Raw genomic sequence first — 14,036 nt, 5'->3', positions numbered from 1 at the left:
AGACGGAAAAACCACTAAACAAGCTATTTTTTGTTAAAAATATCCTTTTTTAAACATTTTTGCCTCTCTGGACCCCGCTGTTTCCACGCAGAGATCTGAAAACATCTGAAAATTATTAAGGGGTGCACTGAACGAGTATGCAAAATTTCAGTCTTCTGAATGCAAAATGTAACCCGCCAAATAATAATAATAATAATACCCATAACAAAAAATATATTTTTAAATTTATGACGTCATCACACACTATGCCTCAACACAGAAAGGCGTGGCAGGGTAGGCAAAACCATGGTTTTTATTGAAAAAAAAAAACAACCAAAAAATCAGTTTTTTTGTTTAAACCTGGTTTTTTGGTTTAAACCAGTTTTTTTTTTAATTAAATAATTTACTCTATGTATTTATATCACATATGAACAGAAATAAGTTTGTTTCACTTTGGTGTTATTATGCTGGAACGGATCACATAAGCTTAAAGCGGAGTCCAAACCGTTTATCGTCTCTTACATCCGAAACAAATTGTCCTCCATTTGAACTTGAAAACTGGACTAATTGGCCACAAATGCGATACGTGTGCCGACTCACTCACGAAGGACTCCTGATACGTTGTACTGATCTTTACATACTTTTAATATAATTGTCTAATTGTCAAGAGTCATTTCAGAAGGACAAAAAGATAAACAGTTGTACAATTGAAACCATTATACAGAATTACATATGGACAGTTTCAAAATACTGCAGAGTACAGAATAACTGATTAAGTCCAAATTAGTTCACTACGACTTTGATTAGTCCAAGTTAAAGAAATACAACGACGTAATTTTCATATCAGTAGGAAAAGTGAATAAAAATAAGAATTATTTGAGTCGACTTTGGCTCTGACCCATTTATACATAAATAGATACCAACGATATTTCTGATTTCAGTAAATGCCTCTCGGGAGGTTTGTATGACCCCCCTTCCCCAAAGTACGATATTTTGATGTATATTATCAATAGTAAACATTACTAAAACGATACAATATTTAGAATTTTCTTTTGATTGCAATTGCATAACAATAACAACAAACTATTTAAAAAAATCACAAAAGAAACATTCATAACCTTACAAAAAAGTTGCTTTTGTAGCATAGAGCTAATTTCTTTGAGTAATGAATGGGGAATTTAAATTTGAATATAATAGGAATAATATGCGGGAGTGACATGCGATAACCCACTAATATGTGTGTTGAAGATTATACGAAAACTTATACTTTTACAAACATTTTTCGTTTTTTGCATGGTTTAAACTAGCCAACCCTGCGTTAAAGCATATGTAACGTGTTCTAAAATGCCTCCAGCCTTACAGAAAACGAAGTAAAATGCCTTATTGGTACTTTTTAAATTGAATAATGAAGATTCTACCATATCACCTAAAAATAGGTGATATAATTTAAAATGTCAAGCATTAAGGAAAAAGTACAGCAACGTTTATCAAAAAGACACTTTATTTTTTTCACAAAAGTTACTTATATTTGGCAGGGGCCTATTTTTAAAACTCAGAACCAGCTTGCGGCATGAAACACATAAATTTCGCCTAAAGTTATCAAATTAACACAAAGAAGGGGGGATAGGACCCTCTAAATACGCCCTATTATCTGAGGACAAACAAACAGACACGCACAAAAAAGAATTTTCGTCTTAAATGTCAATGGTGATTTCCCCGTTGGAATAGTTAACGATTTTAAAACCCAAACCCAATTTTACGAAAAGAAGAAGGAAGGATTGCTCCGTTACCTGTTCAAAACGGGATTTTCCCTAATCATCCTCTGCATGACACTTGTTTTCATACTATACTGTATATTTGAGTCTCATTGTATTATGATTATTAACTTCCATAATCGAAATAACAGAACAGAAACGGGATTTTACTTATTTTCATTTTAAATTAATTTATTTAGGAATTCGATTTAAATCAACGATTTTTATTAAAAAAATCAAGTGATTTAAATCTTGATTTAAATCGTGATTTAAATCAGACTGATTTAAATCAATCCACCCTGCTGGATTCATTTTGAGATCAACAGTGAAACAAGAGAATATAGTGCACACCTTTTTGAAAGCCATTGCAGATCTATAAACCATGAAGGTAAGTAGAACGTAATGTAACGTAACCTAACCAAAATTACGCTGTAGTTACAAAAAAGGTGTTAATTTTTAGGAAAAAATTCTTCCCCTCCCCGTAATTAGAATTTATCCGCGAGGAGGTGCATCTGAAGTAGAGTGGTTCGAAAAAAAATCATTTATCAATTTCCGGAACGCTATAGTGTGCAAAAGTTGCCATTGGTATAGACAAGAAAAAAATCAAAAAGAAAGACTTTTATTTATATATCTTCCGGTCCCGCATCGCCGTTGAAACTTGAAAAATCCGGTAAAAACAATAAATTTTCAGTATTTTCCTAAACGGACTGAATAATATAGGATGATGACCCTATATAGCCTAAAAGTTTCTTCAAGTATGTGAAAACAACTTTAAAATAAATAAACTATATTTATATGATATATTCTGGTAGCGAATCGCTGTCAAAAATTTGCAAAATTTGCGAATTGAGCAAAATTTGTAAGCTTAACATGTTTTTTTATTTCTTAAAACAAGTAAGATAAGGACGCTATTCACCACGAGGGGTGGTTGCACTTGGGAGTTCCACTACCCAACCAGCCATCCAATGATTAGGGTGTATTATTCACTATTTTATTAAGAAGTTTATAATTTTACATAATTCGCCCCCTACAAATTTCCATTTTCCCCTTTATTTTTGTCCATGACTAATGATTTTAAACTCTGATTTATGCGGGGCCAGTGGGGGCTCAGTGATAAAGCGTTCACTTCTGTTGCATGAGGTCCTTGGGTCAATCCCAGCTCGCACTAAGTTAGCTTTGTGGTGGGCAAACATCGTGTGCGTAGGTTTTCTCGGGATTCTCCCGTTTCCCCCCTACTTTCTTCATTCCATCATTTCATTCATTTCTCATCATCACCGTCTACTTTAGCCTAGCCGGCTTAATCGTGAGACGTAAAAGTTAAAGATTTCATTTTTTATTTTTTCTGATTCTATAAGAAAATGTAGACATGGATGATCTTGAAAACAATGTAGCTCTCATGAACACGTCTTTAGCACTGTGTCCACACACTCTACCAGTTACTGAATTTGAACCTATCAATTGTTTGATTCCTGAAGTAGACAGACAGATACTCAGCAAAGAACAATTGTATTTACTGGACATATTAAAAGTCATCCAGTTAGCGCACTGCTCTGAAGACTTTTCAGTTCGTGACCCTTTGTCACATTCAAGATGGCTCACAACAGCTAATCGAGTCCTGCGGCTATACATTAGTGTGGAAAGTCCTTCAGATAATGAGTCAAATTGTCATCTTTATCTTAAAGTTATATATGTCTATGTGGTTTGTCATTAAGTTGAGCAACAATTTGACCGAAAGTCCACATCATGCTTACGAGACCATCCAGAAAACGAGGTATTTTGCCAGAAGAGCTGAAATAAGTTGTAGACCCCGTTATAGAACGAAATGCTTATGTTGCTCATCCCGAAAATTTGCTTTTAGTGATGGTCAATGATGACAGAAACCACATTCGAGAGCTTAGGTAGAAGGCGATGATTAGAAATGAATGAAATGGTGGAATGATGAATGAAATGGTGGGATGAAGAAAGTGGGAGGAAACGGGAGAATCCCGAGAAAAGCCACACACACAGTGTTTGTCCATCATAAAACTCACTTGGTGCGAGCTGGGATCGAACCAACAACAGCATGCACAAGTGGTTAACGCTCTGCCCCTCGCATAAATCAGCGTTTAAAGTCATTAGTAATGGACAAAAATAAAGGGCAAAATTGAAATTTGTAGGAGACGAATCATGTGAAAATAAATTTGTAAATACAATTGCAAATAATACACCCTAATCATTGGATGGCTGGTTGGGTAGTGGAACTCCAAGTGCAACCACCCCCTCGTGGTGAATAGCGTCCTTATCTTACTTGTTTTAAGAAATTAAAACGAATTTCGAAAGGATTTTTTTAAAAATTCTTAACATATTTACATTATGAATTCCAAAGGATTAACCAATATATATATATATATATATATATATATATATATATATAATAATTTTTTAACTTCTTATACACAAAAATAAGTATTTTTTTTAAAAAAAAGATACACAAATAACTAGCAAAATTGTATGTAGTATTTTTACTTCAAAATATCACACACCCTCTTTTTGAAACCAAAAATAAAACATGAGAGAAATACATTTATAAGATAATCTTAAAAGCTGCATATCAAGAGCTTGGTTTCGGGTGGTTCTGTACATTTTTGAATTTTTTAAGTTTTAACTTTCATATACATTGTATGAATATTTCGAACAAATTTTTCATTCATTGATCACATACGTAATAATGTTACCACCTATCAGGTGCTTGGAATCTGTAAAATCGGTAAAATTCCGAATTCTATAATGCACTGACTGTTCCTTAAGCTTGTTCAAAATCGGGAAAGTACCAAGTTTTCTGTTAATAGATCATATGCGTAGTAGACTGTTCATCTGATCGTGCGATTTCCTAGACTTATAACCACCATCACGGTGTACCCAGTCCTGAAGGTTTCTGAATGTTTAGCGATAGGAATTCCACATATCATTACGAAACTTTTTTTTTTAAAAAAAAAAGAGAAAAACTATGGAATACATTTAAGAAGAGTGGAAAAAATCAATCTCTGTTCCAATTCACAAGAAAGGCGACAAAACTGAATGTAATAATTATCGAGGCATCTCTCTTAACATTCTATTAACAAGATTGATTCCATACGCAGATGAAATTATTGGAGATTATCAGTGTGGATTTAAGGGAAATCAATCAACTATCGACCAGATATTTGTTATTCAATAAATACTCGAAAAAAAAATGGGAATATATTACCTAGTACATCAGCTGCTTATTGGTTTTAAAAAGGCTTACGACTCGGATAGGAGGGAAACATTGTACAACATTCTTACAGAATTCGTAATACTGAAAAAGCTAGTTTGATTAATTAAAATGTGTTTAAATGAATCCCAGAGTAAAGTCCAAGCAGAAAAATTCTTGTCCATGAGCTTACACATCGAGAATGGCCAGAAACAAGGAGAGGCGTTATCGCCATTATTGTTTAGCGTTGTTCCGGAGTACGCTATAAGGAAAATTAAAGATAGCAACCAGGCTCTAGAGATGAATTGTATTCACCAGGTTACGGCGTATGCTGATGTTGTAAATTTAATAGGGAATGATAGAAGAACAATAGAAAGAAATGCAGAGTCCTTATTAAATGCTTGCAGCGACACTGGTTTAGAAGTAAATGCAGAGAAAACTAAAATACATGGAAGTTCACCGGGATCGTAATATGGCAAATTATGGATGCGTTAAAATATCAAATAATACTTTCCACAAAGTGGATACTTTCAAATATCTGGGATCAATATCATCAGACTAAAATCATATCCACAAAGAAATTAAATATCGACTGAAATCAGGAAATTCGTATTATTATTCAGTTCAAAGTATTTTGTCGTCGCGAAGTCTGTCGAGGAATTTAAAGCTTAAAATATATAAAACGATAATCATGCCTGTTGTGTTTTATGGTTGTGAAACAGGGTCGCTTGAGGAAAGAACGCAGACTGAGAGTATTTGAAAATAAAATCCTGAGACGAATATTCGGGCCCAAGAGGAACGGGAATGAGGGAAACTTCATAACGAAGAACTGCATAATTTATACGGTTTACCAAACATCATTACGGTCATCAAGTCTAGGAGGCTCAGGTAGGCAGGTCATGCAGCCAGAATGGAAGGAGGTAGGAACGCTTTCAAAGTTTTAACTGGAAATCCAATCGGAAAACGTCCATTAGGAAAACCCAGGGGCAGATGGGATGTCAATATTAAAATGGATCTCGCAGAAATAGGAATACAAAGTAAAAACTGGATCCAGTTGGCTAAGGATTGAAGTCAGTAGTGAGCTTTTGTGAACGCGGCATTGAACCTTCGGATTCCATAGGCCATAGAGAGAGCGAATATATTTAAGTTAAGCACAACTGCACAACAACCATGAGTGAGTGGTTAGGTTTTGCGCTTCTATCGGGAAGTCCGAGATTCAACCCCGCATTCGACCATTTTGACAAAAGTATTTCTTAATTGTATCTGTGAATGTAGAAAAAAATGAAATGAAATCTTTGAGTTTTACGTCCCACGGTTATGCCGGTTAGGCTAAAGGAGACGGTGATGATGAGTAATGAATGAAATGGTGGAATGAAGAAAGTGGGAGGAAACGGGAGAACCCCGAGAAAACCCACACACACAGTGTTTGTCCACCACAAAGTCCACTTGGCGGGGGCTGGGATCGAATCCGGGACCCCAAGCACCAGAGGTGAGCGCTCTACCACTGAGCCACCGTGGCCCCTCTGTGAATGTAGAGATAATGCGCGTATTGTGAGTTCTGGCCGACTTCCTTTCTTATCGTTTTTAAATCGTTGTTATTACTAATTACCAGCAGTGACGAATTTGTGAAGGGAGTTAGGGTGGGGATGTTTTACGGGTGAAGCATGTACCCCGAAATTACAGAATTTCTAAAACAAACGAAATATTTGTTATGCCTTTAGTCATAAACTTCAAGCTCTTCTCAAATAAAAATTAGGTATTTTTAGAAAAACTAAACATTAATAAGAAAAACCGCTCCCAAACCACTTTTCTAAATACGCCACTGATTATCAGTAGCGTAGCGTATCTTCAAGGTTGTATCCGGACCGGATGGTTATTGCTGAATATACAAACAGAACGAAATATTAGTTATGCTTGTACTCATAAACTCCCAAATCAAGATTAGGGAATTTTAGAAAAAAACAAACATTAAGCAGAGAAACACCTCCCAAAATACTTTTCTGAATTCGCTACTGATTATTTGTATAAAATGGTATTCAAGTTTGTATCCGGAAGATTATTGCTAAATCACTGCACAGCTACAGTATAACAAGAATGTGGAAGTACGCTTTGACAGATATATTGACAAACGTACGCTCTGACGGATATATTGAAAATCAAAAGTTTAACTTATGTGCTAGAAGCTAGAGTAGGCCTACTAATCTCTAGGAAATGAAACACGGATGTCTAAAAAGAAATGATGTAGAAAAGAAAAAAATGTCGATAACTCAGAAGTTAAAATAAAGTTAAGTATCTTCTACAGTTGCCCTCAAATACTACGTACTTTGTGTTTACTTTAATTCATAAAACATATGCTCTATCCATCATGATGGTGAATTCCAGAGCGAAATATAGCATTTAGGTCGTGAAATCTTATTTAACTTTAGAGTATACAATAAGAAAACTATTTAAATAGAAAAATCATGAAAATGAAAAAGCCAAAATTTCCAAAATTCTCGTCTTTTTCCCAAAAAAAAAAAAAAAGCCAGCTTTTTTGCATCTGTAGATAATTAATTAGCTAAGTATGACACCCAATTACATACATGGTTTTCCACAGGAGTGAAGATCATAATCTCGTTAGGAATTTAATATCTGAAATTGTTCCAGCGGCATGAGGAAATGGATATACATTTTTATACTGCTTAGAATATTTATATTGTGGGAAAAGCTTAAAATCAAAGTTGCTTCTCTTTGTTCCAATAATATTACAGCCACAGATTGTGGTAGTTGTAATTACAAGTTCTCGTATTTCGTAATTTTATGCAGCGTCGCTTTCTTCGTTTTTGTTTTTTTTTCATGCTTCCGGGACACATTCAGATATCAAGTTGCTGTAAACGGCATTATGATTTTTTTAATTATTATTTTATTTTTATTTTTATTTATTTATTTTTGGCTACTGGAAACTATGTAATTCTTGGATGTAATGCTTATCTAGGCTGCTTTCCGGAATAATGCTTTTTTAAAAAGACAATCAAATTTTCAATTTTATATCATTTTTCCTACTGATTTTAAGTACCGGTACGACATACCATGATCATAGTATCGACATATCATAATCATAGTGTACTTTGAATGTGCATTACCCAAACCGTCTCAGTTGCGTTTATTACTGTTCTAGAGGCCTTCGAAATTTGGATATCTGTGATACACTAGCGTGTTTAGTTTGCAACGCTGAATTAAAAAAAAAAAGAGAAATCTTTGAGTTTAATGATGATTAAGGCAAGTGAATAATAATGGAAGAATTGGTGGAATGAGAAAGTGGGAGGAAAGGGGAGTACCCCGAGAAAACCCAACAAACACAATATTGTCCAGCACAAAATTACTTGGCCGGAGATTGAACCAGGGACCCCACACAACAGAGGTTAAGATGCTCTACCGCTGAGCGACCGTAACCCCAACGCTGAATAATAAATGTGAAATTATGTTTTAGTTTTCATGTAGATTTGGAATATGTAGTAACCAGATGTAATGTTATTTGAGACTAAAATGCAATCATTCCGTTGCGTCTACTCAATCGATAGGAAATGACGCCCTGGCTTTGCCATAACATAATTAATTATGATTTCCATTGTCTTTTCAAATAATATGAAAAATTTTTTGCTAACTGATAACGCAATATAATTTCAAAAATAAATAAATACCGCAGGGTTTGAAAAAACCCGGTTTTTTAAAAGCCCAACGCACCGGGGCCCATATGGGGTTTTTCGGGTATAATTGGGTTTTTTCGAAATATTTCAGTGTCTTTGGGGTAAAAGTGTTACAATGTGATTTATATTTCAAGATTATCATTGCCACAACTTGCAACAATTTTCTATTCACTACTGTTTTGAAAAAATGGCTGCCATTTTGAAATTTAACGTTCGATCGCCGCCAAATTATATACAGCTAATTTAGAGTGTCTCGTGCTTCTACTCTGAAAATTTCAACTTAAAAGGCAGATAATTGCGTTTTGTAGTGTGGATATTTGCTATTTTTGAAAAACAAAAAAAAAAAAAAAAAAAAAAAAGGCCGCCATTTTGAAATTTTACGTTGGTATGCCGCCAAAATCTGTACAGGAAATTTAGTGTGTCTCGTGCTTGTACCCTGAAAATTTAAACTTAAAAGACTGAAAGTGGTATACTGTAGTATGTGTGTTACAGACAGACGAACGAACAAATGTAGATCGAATCATCCCAGAAACCTCAGTGACAGTGACGTTCGCCAAATATGAACACCAAATATATTAATTTAAAACAAATATATAACTCATGTTTTATAAAATACGTAAATGTTTCAAAATGTCTTAATTGAAATTAAATATTTTCCAGCGTAAAATAAATAATTTTATTATTGAACTATTCAGTTCCGATGCTTTATGCGTTCAATTGCGGGAATTTCCCGAGCACTTCTTTCGCGACGTTGTTTTTTTTAATGCAAGCTTTCTTCACTATACATCGAAATTTCTACTAGTACTTAAGTTTGAATTCAGAACTTGAAATAGTAAGCGTTACATGGTTTTCGTAACTCTGAGCATTAAGCTTCTTAAATTTGACACGAATTTTTACGCTATTGCTGCTGTTGATTCTACAAAATGCTTATTTCAAGAGTAGCAACAAATGGCTGGAATAAACTACTGTTGTTGGAAAATCAAATTTTACTGAAGAATACTTGTGTTACCATCAAAGATAATAAAAAATAATACTAATAGTTTTACTAATGCACTACATATTTACTGGTAGTACCGGCACCCATGGCCTTAAACCCATCAAATGTATGAGGGATAACGTCCCTCGGCGTCGTCGAGCACACTATTTTCGGAAAGTATTTTCTAAAATATAAAAATGCATATTTTATTTCAAAAAGGCTATAAGCATAATCCATACATTAATGTGCTCTATAATAATCTCAAGCTTTTTTTTTTTTTTTTAATCCATTCAGTGCATTCAGAACTTTATAAAGCTCTTATGTTGAATGTTGTAACCTTAAGATGAATGCATCTAATTCGCCCGAGGAAAGTCCAAAATCTGATAAAAATCACCTTAATTGTTTCAATAAAATACTTAAAAAAAAAAAAAAACTCAAAAACTCAGGTGGGTTATAAAGTGGATTTTCAGATGGGTTCAACACGGAAAAAACCGGTGATTTTTTTTTCGGGCTGGGCCCACTTGGGCAAACCCTGAAATACTGTCAATAATGATTAATAACTGACGCTCAAGCCACAAGTTAAAATTGAGATTTGGAAAGCTCATAGGATTTGTAACGTACGGTAGGGTATCACTAAGGAAGGAATTTTGGAAATTGAACGGGAAAGGAAACTTGATGTTTGAACTGAAATCCTGTAAGTTTGCAGGTTTATTAGGTGCGGGGCCCTATGTTAGCCGGGTGGAGAGAACAATTGTTGTCATAAAATGTTCACATCTGGGAATCAGGAAGATAAGAGACATGAAACTTGGTATTTGAACTAGAATTCGTTATGGTTGCAGCTTCGTGAGGTGCTAAGTCGTAAACCAAATAAAAACGAGATCTGGGCCGGATGCTAATACAATATACAAAAGCAAACATATAACCTTATATTTTTTTACAAAATTTTAAGAATTCCCTGACTTTTCCAGTCGATTTCAAATTCCATGAATTTCCAGGTTTTCCAGGTGCGCAGTAACAACGTAAAAATATAAGGATATAGTACACGACAGTGTTCATCATTTACCGAGGACGCAAGAAGTGCAGTCTTTTATGGGTTATTCATTGAGGATCTAGGAACTTGAAAATGGGGTAACAAAGCGAGTGTCATTCACTTTGATAGTGATACGAATATAAAAAAGAACATACGTGTATTCAACTTTCTGCTCGTACTCTTTTTTTTTTTTTTTTTTTTTTTTTTTTTTTTTTTTCACGGCGAACGCTCTTTAAATGTTTGAGAGGTGTCTGCAGTAATAGCAGGTCTAGCGTGATTGCTTAGCAGTTTTTGTGGAGAAAAGAGAAGGTTTGGGGGTTACTCCGTAGAGGTTTGCGTTAAGGCTTGGGGTCATTCCGTAGTGGTTTTTGTGAGCTGAACGAAACGCGAAGTTTGTTTTTTTCTTGTTTACTTTCACTTGCTGGTAATTTGCATGCGAATTGTAATGCTTAACATTAGGTAAGAATATAGGAAGAAGAGAAAGAATATGTATTTTTACTTACTTCTTAAATTAAGAGTTCTCTGGTCGTCTCTTCGGTATGCCATTGAGATCGGTGACACAACCAATTGTGAGATCAAAGGAGAAGTATTTACTTCTCCATGTTTTCCCTTCCATCTCGTCGTCCCAGTACTGATAGAGAGCTCGTATTTTCCTTTCAGCAACAGGGTTCCTTTTGAGCGGTCCTAGTTCCTGCAGTACGTCAATAAGAAAATCAGGAAGAACGCCATTTACGTACCCGAAGGTTGCAAGCACCATTCGATAACAGTAATTTTCTAAAAGAAAAAGAAAAAAAATCATTCGCACAAAAAATATAAAAAATAATTCTTTTTATAATAGAATTACTCTTACAAATCTATTTATGCATAGCTCAGAAAAAAAAAAAAAAACATGAGGAAGGCTTTCATATATTAGTTGTAATCTAAATCGATTGTAGATGAAAGCAGCTCAGAAGCTTTTCTTCTTAGTCATGCAGGAATATTTTTAAAAGTAAAAAAGTAATTTTCTTGGGGTTTAGTGCTGTATCGCCGGACCAATTTTAGGAAATTTACAAGCTAAATTGGACAATTTGTTTAAGTTTGTCAGGAAGAACGAGTGAAAGTCAAGTACGAGGAACAGTAAAAGTAAAGAAAGTGGTTGTATTTGTTGGTTGTTTCTGATGCTGTGAGCGACACTGTATGTCGATGCCGATGGATTATTTCGCGGAGAGCTACACTTGTTATGATATAGTGGCGGAAAAGGCAGTGTCGAAATGGCTCGTGTATGTCAAGGCTGTGAAATAGATTCTAAAATGTACACAAAAATTTGAGCAAGTCTTTAATTTGCCCATTTCATATCGAGAACAGAACCTAACTAGCCCTGCGGGGCTTCTAACCCGTTCCTACTATTATTACTACTACTACTTCTATTTATACTATGGATACGTATAGTAAAACTGCACACCTAATGTAACGTAATCTAACGTAACTTAAACTAATCCAACCAAATATAACGGAATGCAACAATTTGGTACATTTTTTTGATTTTGAAAGTGGTCCTGCGATACAGCACAAATGCATATTCTTGGGCCGCGGTGGCTTAGTGGTAGAGCGTTCACGTCTGGTACTTGGGAGTCCGTGTTTCGATCCCACTTCGCGCCAAGGGAAATTTGTGGTGGACAAACACCGTGTATGTGGGTTTTCTTGGGGTTCTCCAGTTTCCTCCCACACTTTTCATTCCACTTCCTTCATTTATCATCATCAATGTCTCCTTTTGCGTAGCCGGCAAAACCATGAGACGTAAAAGAAAGATTTCATTTTTTTAAATTTTATTCATGAAGGAAAGTATGATTTTTCTATATTTTGTTTCAAAAATATTTATCTATTAGCTTAAAAGTTTCAAGGACGTATGATGTTAAATGATAAACTCAATAATAGTTCATCCTTCACAAATTTTTTCAAGCTACCCAAAGTACACCCCTTCCACACCACCTTATCGAACAAATGGTAATAGTACAAGCTACCGGAAATTCAACCGTTTAATACATAAACAAGATACTTACTTAGTTATTTATTTTCGTTCCCTTAACGCGTAAAATTCTGCAAACTCGTTACGATAAACGGCTTTAAATTTTTTTTTCAACATTTCACACTTTCGATGTGCAAGTAATATTTTTGGCATTGCAATTTTTAATTTTCTTCTTTCTCTTATCATTATTATTTCTCACTAAGACGCAAGAACTTGTACAGCGACTGTCAAATGCAATAAAAACCGAAGTTAATTCCATTTTCTTAGAATTAATGTGAAAACAGAAAATTGTCCACGAAAAGTGCAAAGGGTGAAAAGTAAAAATGTTTGTGAAAAAAAAAAAACATCTGTATGTTGTATTTTCTTGAACACTCTCAAACTAACGGGAAGCACAAATGGTTTAATTCATAAATGTATACGTACCTCTTATGATAGATGAATCCAATGAATTTACTTTCGTAATAGAAATAATTTTTAACACAAGTTCATACAAACCACGCTTTCTCTTTGGCGTTCACACTGCCTAGATTTACCACTAGATGGCAGGCCAATTCGTTATTTAGGTTACAAACCAGCTGTGTTAGAGGATCTCAGCTACAAAATGTAAGAAACTAAAATAGAAATTTCAAATAATAGCAGATTGTAGCTTATGTTTTTATTACTTATGAAAATGAGAATTTAATGTTGATTGATTACAGTGAGATGTTAAATTATCTCAGTAAATTCTTGTTTAAACGCTTTTAATATGCTGAATTATCACTGTTGGGGATTCCCCACTCTGCTTTCATTTTTAATACAGGGTGGCCCAAAAGTAAGTATACGCCCTACCTGATCAAGTACCGTATTTATCCGTGTGTGCCGCGCACCTTTTCTCTACAAAAACGAAGTCAAAAAACAGGGTGCGCGGCATACACGAGGAAATGTAGAATTGACTGAGCCACCAACCATTTAAAATCACGGGGAGTTTTTATTAACCTAATACTGGAATATTGTGGGTAATTTTACAAGAGTAGAAAAGTTTTAATATAAAATGACAAGTTACAGCTCATCTTTCCTCTTTGCACCAACCGGCCTTTCAAGAACCACTTGCGGCGACTGCAGTACACGAAACTACGCCAACTAGCAGAATTAACAAACCTGCACTTCGCCTTTTGTGTGAATGGATTATTAAAGCATGGATTTCAATTCCAGAGGATCTTGTCGTCCGCAGCTTTAAAAAATGCTACATTTCCAATGCCAGCGATGGGAGCGAAGACTTTATTCAGTCCGATGGTGATACGTGCTCCAGCTCCTCGGGAGACGACGACGACGAAGAAAGCTAGGCACGGGAGTGATTTCTGTTAATAATCACAGTATTGTTCGATTGTCTCTGTGTATAACGATTTTAATAATTAA

The 14,036-nt window shown here is 34.8% G+C and overlaps 1 long non-coding RNA gene across 2 annotated transcripts in view; it reads right to left on the bottom strand.

Moving 5' to 3' along the window:
- Positions 1-13,185, bottom strand: part of LOC145674411 (uncharacterized) — a 68,226-nt gene extending 55,041 nt beyond the window's left edge. For both annotated transcript variants that reach the window (XR_014128923.1, XR_014128922.1), the window contains exons 1-2: positions 13,065-13,185; positions 11,140-11,410 (exon numbers count right to left, since the gene is read on the bottom strand). This is a non-coding gene — a long non-coding RNA (uncharacterized LOC145674411). The remainder of the gene's footprint in view (positions 1-11,139; positions 11,411-13,064) is intronic.
- Positions 13,186-14,036: the final 851 nt, after the last annotated feature.

This window comes from Thermobia domestica, chromosome 17 (genome assembly GCF_964235325.1).
Source record: "Thermobia domestica chromosome 17, izTheDome1.hap1.1, whole genome shotgun sequence".
NCBI lineage: Eukaryota > Metazoa > Arthropoda > Insecta > Zygentoma > Lepismatidae > Thermobia > Thermobia domestica.
This window is presented reverse-complemented; position numbering and strand designations above follow the sequence as displayed.